The following is a 10,068-nucleotide window of genomic DNA, read 5'->3' as shown; positions in this document are numbered from 1 at the left end:
ATGGATATGGTAAGGTGAACCTTAGGATACCTATACCAAGAGATATGAACGGATGCTATCCTGATATTCCCTTTTTCCTATCAAGCGACTACTTTCGAAATCCTACAATCTAATGGTGTAGTAAGTATGAGACGAGGGGTTAGAGGACAAACATAAGGATAGTAACTGCGAGTAGGCATGTTACATATATGTTGGCTATTTCTTGTGATGTAATTCCAAGGATGCCCCTGTGCCACATATATTGCAGGCATTCCTCGAGTGTGTGATCTCAAGAATGGGCCGTGCTCCATAGTTCAGGAGCTATATGAACTCCCGGGGATGTGGGCCACACCTTCTCCTTTTGTCATCTCCTTGCGGGTGAATTTCTATATGAGATTCGGGCCCTGGGATATTGGAGGATTTGAATCGTGCAATGCGATTCAATGTCGATTCCATGGTCCTTTATAGTCATATGAGTTACTTACAATGTAGATTGAAAAGTTATGATTTAGGGTCTTGTTTCGAAAGCAGATAGGCAGGTAAACTCGGAAGACCAGACCTTGAGGGTAGCTCCCGACAGAAGGCTGGCAGGTAAACCCGGAAGACCTATTCTGGAGGAAACATGTACCTAATATCTGAACATGTGATATGTTCTCAGAGTATCTGATCGGGTGGTCAGTAGACACTCAACCGTGGTGCTACGAGTTGACAGGCTTTCATGTACTAGATAGTGAGGAAACCTTAGGATCTGAGATGGATCTGTAGATTATGTATGTACCCTGTAGAACCGAGAGGACCCATATGATAGGGGAACTCAATGATATTTAGTAATCACACCCCATTCATCTTATTTTTTTCAGGTACCGTGGAAGATCGAGTTTTGCTAGATGCTTGGATCAAGAGCTTTTGATCGGGTGTCGTGAAGACCGTGCCTGATATTTTCTTCCGTTTTGTATTATTACCATTGTGTAGATATATTCATTGTATCCATCTTCAAGATGATTTTGAAATGTATACATCTTATGTTATTATTCCTGACTTTTGTATGTACTCAGTACCAGTTTTTAGTATTCTGCTGATATGATTCTAGACACATATTGGTAAGGTATTACATTATGCTTGCAACTCTAATTAGGTCTCTATGTTGCAGGGAACACGGTCTCACCAGGGTCAGGTTTCTCGTTTATGAGGTTGAAGAAATGGATTCTCATGATGGTGATGGTGTATGGAGTGTGGAACAGATTCAAGGGATCCTTAAGGTTCCTCGACCTAACGAACGATTGAGGATCAATTCTAACTAATCTTTACTCACTTGATATAGTGGTTTTGGTCGACGATCATATGAGGCGCGTCTTGGACCAACGCCGCTCAATCATGGATGGACAGATCATTGTTGGCCGCTTGGGTCGGAGTTCCCTTTATTACAACAATAAGAATGTCATTTTAGAATTCAATTATGGGTATGAACGAAGGGCTAGTTGTTGCTCCAATGGCGATATTGGTGTTTCGTGCAACACAATTTCTCTAGAGAGTCATTTGAAATAGTATTTTAATTTTTTCTGAAGAAAAAAAAGCAAATATTGAGTCTCTATCTAACGTGTTAGTGACTTGAACTCGAGAATTGAGATTGACCCATAAGAGTGACTTTGGAAAGAGACGTGTGGGTTGGTGGATACTCCAAGTTAATAATGCTTCAGACGAGATCTGCAAACAATCTCTCATTAAATTAAAAATCAACAGAGAAATGACAAATTTTAAGATAGAAATCAAGTTAATAATGCTTCAAACGAGATATGTAAACAAACTCTCATTAAATTAAAAAGCGATAAAGAAATAAATGTTAAAATAGAAATTTTGTGTACCTTAAATACCTTATATACAATTAAGGAGAAGCAAATAGTTACTCCCTCCGTCTCATAATAAGTGTTTTATTTGAGCTTTGCGCGGTTCTTAAAAAATGATTAGATGTGTTGGTTTTAATGAAAAGATTAGTATCATTTACTAAAGTACCCTTATTTATTATAGGTAGTGGAGTAGTTGAAAAATGTGAAAATTAATATATAGGGGTATAGTAGTGGAAAAAAATAATAAATGTTGCATTGGTATTCTAAAAAGACATTTATTTTGAGACATAGAAAAAGTGCAAATGAGACACTTATTATGAGACGGAGTGAGTACTATTTTTTATCTTCCTTAGTGTCAATATTTGCATTAGTCTAAAAAAAACATTATGAACCTTATTGACTATTTGATCTTCCTTGTTGTCAAAAACATTGACTTAACTCTAGTTTTGAACTATAGTTACTATTGATTTGTGAAAACTTATGTTAAGTCGTAGAGTGAGTTTTCCCCAATCTAGAACAAAAATAAATTTTCTATTAAATAAGGCATTTGACCAAATAATCTAACAAGATTCTACAAATGTTTATTAGATTAATTATTTCAAAAAAATTAACCACTAACAAATAAAGGCATTTGACAACTCACATAATTAGCTATGCTTGTAACTATGATCTTGACATGATTACATTAGATCTCCTTTAACTAAATATAGATTAAATGGCCACAAACTATTGAGGGAAGAGAACATGTTGGAGACAAGGAAGAGAAAAAAAAAGGATTTGCATCATGATCAAGACACTGAGGAAAATTGAAAGGATCGATAATAGACAACATAATTGATGTCATATCAAAGATATCAACGTTGGGATGGTAGGCTCATGATTATTCTTTGACTAGAGGAACACACAATTGATGAAAGCCAAGCACAAGAAAAACAAACTCCCTCACGCCTGCTTTCTTTCAAGTACAATATACACCTTTTCCAGTTTCCTCAAATTGTCTTTTTCTTAGTTGGAGAATGTGTTAGGTTTAGGGGCAAAGGAACCATAATGTCTTATATATGGTTGTGTTTATTGCTATGGTGGAAATGTATGGATAATTGATGTTCATGTGACTTCAATGGTAGTCACGTTATCATTGAAGAGAGTTTCGAAACCTTTATGTTATGGTTGATAAATAGAATTGGATGAAGGTTTTATAAAACGATTTCTTACTGCGAAAACGGCTCCGACAAAAAGGTGATCGGAATGTGCCGAGATTAATACTATTATTTACTATTTTTAAGATAAAAAAATTATAATTAATTCACACTGCGACAACCACAATTAATATTATAATATTTATACTGATCAAAACTCGGCAACGCAACTGTTGTCACTTGTCAATGGTTTAAAACCTTAATTGGATCTTGATCTTAAACAATGTGAGTCTAATACACTAGTAGTCACAATTGTGAATGTTAATATTAATTTTAAAACTATGCATAGATATTAATTGGTAAAAGGGTAAAAGAAACTAAAACCTAAAGAAAAAAGGGGTAAAAGAAAGTAAAGTAAAAAAGAAAATGTTGGGGACATTTGTAAATAAAGTGATGAAAAAATGGGGTCCACAACTTGTTTGAAAATACAATAAGAAAATGTGGAAGAATTCCATCCGAGTTTGGCATGGACATTATGAGATTTTTTTAAATGTCCACCATTCATTGAAAAACAAAACAAAAACGTTAATGAAAAATAAATTTTATTTTGTCTTGAAAAAAGAAGTTTTAAAATTGACAATTAAGAAACATGATGTAATTAGTATGAGAAGAAAATATTAAAGTATCCATTCCTCCGAGATTGCAAAAACATACTACATTCTTTAGAATAGCCCCTTATTACGCACTCCCTTGAAGTTTGTCGATATTGTTGATTGAAAATATATAGATTGAATATAAGTTGAAGAAATTTCATATCCTTTTGTATTGTAAAAGAAAAGAAAGACTCTAGTTTTATAAGATACACAAGTTAAAGATATTTTAAATTGAAAATTTCTTTGGCCACCTCCCTATGGGGTCACCCCCAGCAAAAATTCCAAAATACCCCTGCTTCGGAAGTTCATTTCCGAAAGCGTCTTTTTTTGAAAAAATTGACTTATTTCGGAAGTTCATTTCCGAAAACATTATTTCGGAAGTTCACTTCCGAAATACTGCGATTTTTGCAGATTTATCAAAACACTCCCCCTCCCCCAATCATTTACCCTAAATCAAAACAAAAAGTGGCAAAGGCGAAAATTTGTGCAAACAGAATTCCAAAGCTGCATCAAGGCTCCAATCACACTGCTAAACAACATTCAAAAGCCCTCAATCCTAACACTTTGTAAGTTTTGAAATTTTTAGATCTATTATTCAAATGCATGTTATTTAGGGTTTTAATTGCATAAATGATATATGGTTAGGTTGTTAGTAGTATTTAGGTTGTTTAGAAGCATTTTGATTTGGTTTGAAGTTTGGTTTAGGGGTCTGCCATGGAAGTTGTAGAAAACTCCATCGCATGGGTGTTTCGGAAGTTCATTTCCGAAAACACCTCCATCCCAGTTTTCGGAAATGAACTTCCGAAATGTATCAGAAGTTCAAATTTTTTTGTTTTTTATTTTGTCTATGCATATTAATCGTTTTCAATTGTTTACAAGAACATGTCAGGCAACCAACCAGCACGCAGGACTGCGTCTTCTAAAGAAGGCGCTAAGGGAAGAAAGGGTTCTTCAAAGAAGGAGGTGAAAGAGGTGAAGGAGGTGAAGGAGAAGAATAAGCTTTTGACTGGTTCTGCTTCTCGTCCCCTGGGGGTCCATGGCTCGGACGTGCAGGCTCAGCCTTCAGGCGTGATCAACGCTGATGGTTCTGATACTGAGTGGGATGAGGATTGGTATAATTATCTTCATTCGGAGGAGTTCGCTCGTCGGGAAGAATAACGTGTTTTTATTTTGTTTGATGTGTATTTTGTAACGCTCGTCGGGCAGAATAACATGTTTTTGTTTTGTTTGACGTGTTTTGTTTTGTTTTGTTCTGATTTCGGATTGTATCGCACAGTGTTTTTGTATTGGATTTATCATGTTAGTTTTTGGAAGTGGTAACCGGGGTCGGAACATATGACGGAGGAGGTGGATGTTCGGAGGAAGAAGAACCGGAGGTACGTCCACCGCGAGACAAAGGAGCCAATCAATGTAAGTTATAGTTTATCATTATCATCTGGGGACGTCATTTCTAAAAAATCAAGATTAAAAATAATAAGATTTTTTTCCCAATTTTTTGTAATGACGTCCCCTGATGATAATGATAAACTATAGCTTACATTGATTGGCTCCTTTGTCTCGCGGTGGACGTACCTCCGGTTCTTCTTCCTCCGGACATCCACCTCCTCCGTCATATGTTCCGGCCCCGGTTACACCTCCTCCGTCATTTGTTACTTACAGTAGTACGTATTTTTATTAAAAGAATAAAAAAACCTTTTGAAATTTGGAAGCCTTTTTTTCTCCCCACCACTCTCTCATCCCCACCTACCCGTGTTCAACAATATGTAACTTTAATTTTATGTAATATTATCGTTGTAATCTTCACCCGATTAAATAAAGCGAATTGTTGTTGTTTTTCATTTTATTCTGTCCAGACATATTTTCGGAGGTTCATTTCCGAATTCTCCAAGGGGGGTGCGTTCGGAGATGAACTTCCGAAACATCACATTTTCTGAAAAGTAACTTTATTTCGGAGATGCATCTCCGAAATCAATATTTTATATTAAAAAAAACACGTTTTCGGAGATACATTTCCGAAAACACCTTTTTTAAGAAAAAAAGTACAGTTTCGGAAATGAACTTCCGAAACAAGGGGTATTGTGGTAAATTCACCAGGGGTGGGCAAGAAGGTTAGGAGGTGGGTGAAGAAATTTTCTTTAAATTTATATTTGACAACTTTAATTTTCGTATACAGTTGTGGTAGAGTGTTGTAAAATATATTTAAATATTTGCTTTAAAAGTGTGGAAGTACCGGTGATCGGAGTGTTTAAGGATAGTCTAAGGGTTGAACAATTTTATATAATATTATTCTTTGATTGTTATTTGACTTCATCTGTAGTTTTTTCTCACGTGGAGTTTTCACTTTACGTTTTGTGTTGTGGTCGTATTCTTTATTTTTTATGTCGGTTTTTCTCCAACAATTGATATCAAAGCTTTTGGTTTGATTCAAGTATATGATTTCTTAGCATGTTTTGTGATTTTAGCTTTGTATGATCTTCCACATCAAAAAAGAAGGATTGTGTTGTGAAAGTATTGTTCACCTAGAGTCATAAGTCTCGTTGTGCAGTTTGGACTAGGGAAAATTAATTTAAGAATCATTTTTTACTTGTGAAAATTCAAGTCAATGATGTGTTAATACAATCAAGATTACACAAGGTGTTAGTTAGTACACAAGTGTTGATTGACATTGATGGAAGGTGTGTTGTAAGATTATATTGGTGGCTGAAGAGCTTCCTGCCAACATGGAAATTGCACCATAAACTTTTAGTCTGATTTTTTTATATGTGAACATTTTTAGATTGATTTAACTTTAAGCAAAATATACTCTTTGTTAAGAGTCTCACATAAGACAATATATGACATGAACATGTGCTTATAAGTGGAGGCAATCCTCACCCTACTAGCCGGTTTTGTAGGGTTGAGTTAGGTCAAACCATATTTCTTAACACTCTTGATATGGTCGAGTATGATTGTTTGTAAAGATAAAGTGAAAATTCTTGTAGTTGTTTACCTTCAAGTGATTATACTCTTATGGTGAATTAGCTCGTTTTTTTTTCATTCTCAATCACAGTCACGCCACCTTTCTTTGGGACACATTGAATTGGACTCACCCACAGAGTATTAGAAATGGGGTAGATAATACCCACATCTACCCATTTGATGATCTTCTTCTTCACTACATCCTTCATGATAGGATTCAATCTTCTTTGATTCTCCATATTATTTTTGGAATTCTCTTGTAATAGTATTTTATGCATATAAACTGTAGGGTTGGTCCCCTTAATGTATTTTTCAAGCACTAGCCTTCTTTGCTCATTAGACAGGTCAGCAACGATGATCATAGATAACTTAGGTCATGCCTCTAGGTAGGTATATGGCAAGTAGGAAACGAGTTGTTTCAATTCCAATTCATATGGTTTCTCTATGGATGGGATATTGTGTTCCATTATTTCAATTGTGATCTCTAGGGCTTCAAAGTGTTCCATATTGTCCTCAATTGGAACAAGACTTTCACTTATGATACCTTCTTTTACTAATGCATTCTTGTCTTTTTCACCCAATTCTTATTCCAACTCATCCTTACTCTTAATGATCTACTTGTGAACAAGGGAATCCCAACTAGAGATAAATGTGTAATCAGTTATATCATCTTCAGGGTACTTCAATGCATTGAGGACATTGAATACTACTTGATGTCCATTTACCCTCATAGTGAGTTCTCTCTTTTCAACATCTATTAGAGTTCTTCCTGTTGCAAGAAATTATCTTCCTAAAAGAATTGGGGTGTCGTCATCAGTGTTGAAATCCATTATTATAAATTCAGCTAAAATATACAAATACTTGAGGATAACAAATGCTTCTGTCAGTCAACTGAAGTGTGATAGTTGTTGGCCTTGGGCTCTAATTACAAGCTTTTTGAAGATAGATAAGGGTATAAGGTTGATACTTTCTCCAAGATCACATATCACTCTTCCACAAAAAGAGTATCATGTGTTGCAAGGCATGGAAAAACTTCCAAGATCTTTCAATTTGGGTGGTAGACTTTCTTGGACAAATTGACAATAGTCTTGGGTTAATGCTACAGTAGAAAATTATGATACTTTTTTTCTCTTTTATGAACTTAGAATAATTTGACATTTGTTTAATTGCTTTAATCAAGGGTATGTTGATTTAAAGTTTCTTAAGAATGTCCATGAACTTGTCAAATTGTTGTTCTTCTTTTTCCTTTTTGATCTTTGGGGGGAAAGGTGGTGGTGGTCTCTTCTGCACAAATCCCCAACAACGGGGTCAAGAACGTTTTGTTTTATTTATATGGGAAAGTATACACAGTCAAATAGTAGCAAGTGATGTAAAAGTAAGAGTATCAATCTCATATAGATTGTAATAATTTAAGTTGATTTTCAATATAAAACTTTTTGAATAGTCATGAGCAAAAATGTAACAATAATAATTGGTTGTCACATATTCAGGTTGAATAGAAATAAATAATACTCCCTCTGGTCCCATTTATAAGAAAAGATTCATTTTTCAGATACATTGAATAAATAATGTATTTAGACAACATGTTGTCCAAATACATTATTTATTCAATGTATCTGAAAAAAAAATCTTTTCTTATAAATGGGACCAGAGGTAGTAGTAAGGAAACTAAATAAATAATGAGAGCTATATTGGACAATCACCCATTTAATGAAGTTCATATCTTGTATGTGTCTGATGAGATTTGTCGTGACAAATGAAGGAGAAAGTGATCTAGTGGTGTATGTCTATAACATCAAAACATATGCATTAAGTCAAGGAAACAACTCTCGAGGTCTCATAATAACAGTAAAGTATGTCTAGTGTATCTTTTGTTTTCCCTTATGGTTGTAGTCATTTATCTCTAAAGTGACTAATCTAGTGAAAGTGTTCACCTTACTATTTTCAACCATATTAACTTATGAGTTCCATTAGTTAATAGATCTCTCAACCATTAACTAAAATTTACCTATGCCTAAGGTGATCAACCAGAGACACAAATGTATATTTTTATTTCACATAGTAAAATGCATCACTTCAAATCACACGATTTAACATAAAATACTACTTTTTATTAAACTTCACATTGTTTAACATAAAGAGGTTTAACTCATGGTGAGCAAAAGACATACATCAACATAAGTTCTTACTTAACATTTCTAAACACAACTGAAAAAGAAATTTAAACCTAAATGTAACACTTTACTCCTTGCTACCTTTCAATCAACAAGAGGCAAGTTTCGTCATGCTTGATAGCTCAACACTTCTTCAATGGAGGGAGGATGAAAGGAATTTTTCATTATTGGTTCAGACTTCTTTTTCTTCAAATGAGATATTTTATTTAAAGTTATTTCTCAACTTCTAAACCTCTTTTCATTTCTTCCAAGTGGTCCTTTTATATCCTCTAACTTTTAGGGTTTCATCTTGTCATTGGATAATGGGCCTTGTGAATATTCATTGTTTTGGCTCAATGAAATCAACATATTCTCTCTCACTCAAATCAGCATCAGATAGTACAGTTCAGCGTGTAGGGGAAATCACATCTTGTGGCTCGCCTGTTGCACAAATAGATAAGCAACACGCGAAATTTAATGCCCAGCAGCTTTTACAAGTTTTCGCAAAAAAAAAATTGCAAAAAAAAAAATTAACTATCAAAAATTTGAAATTTTCAATAGTACAAAATTTTTTCACCCCATTAACTTGTTCAAGGATAATTTTAAAATATCAAAAATGTGAAGGGGTGGCATGTATATTCCTCCAAAAACTTTATGTATAAAATTTGATTTACCAATGATATTTACAAGTTGTTAGTATTTTGAAAATAGTTATGCATCCTTTACCAATTATTCATAGTAGTAACAGAAATGAAAGGCAGCATGAAGCCTAGTGGTGATAGTAGTAAAAAAATGAGGATGCTGATTCCAAGAATGATAGCAGTGGCTAGTGATTCTCATTGCAATCACTCTTTAATCATAGAAAGCTCCAACACCAAAACTCACTCACCCTTTAATTAATTAATTACACTTGGATCCTTTGTTTGAACCAAAGTTACTTACCACTACAGTTTATTTACACATATATGTCTGCTGTCTGTACCAAATTATCACTGACTGTCTGACTTCTTGTAAGCATGCTGACTCAAGTTTTACCTGTGACTTCTGTTTTTGTTTTCTTGTTTTGTTTTTCGGTGGGGTTAAAAAAAGTACTACTGTTTAGTTTAATCAAATTACTACTACTTTATCTAGTCAAATAAAATTCCACACTCTCTTTTTCACATGTTTCATTTCAGTTCCACTTTCTCAAAAGCTTAACCCTAAAAACTTTGAAACCTAACTAAATAAGACAAAGGTTAGGTTGGCATTAATGGAACCAAAAAAGACTCTTGATATTTTTGTTACTAACACTAACACATGCTACCAACAATTTGGACCTAAAACTTTGTACATGTTGTTTGATATA

Source organism: Vicia villosa, linkage group LG1, assembly GCF_029867415.1.
Source record: "Vicia villosa cultivar HV-30 ecotype Madison, WI linkage group LG1, Vvil1.0, whole genome shotgun sequence".
Taxonomy (NCBI): Eukaryota; Viridiplantae; Streptophyta; class Magnoliopsida; order Fabales; family Fabaceae; genus Vicia; species Vicia villosa.
The sequence above is the reverse complement of the archived record's forward strand: the minus strand, read 5'-3'. Positions refer to the sequence as shown.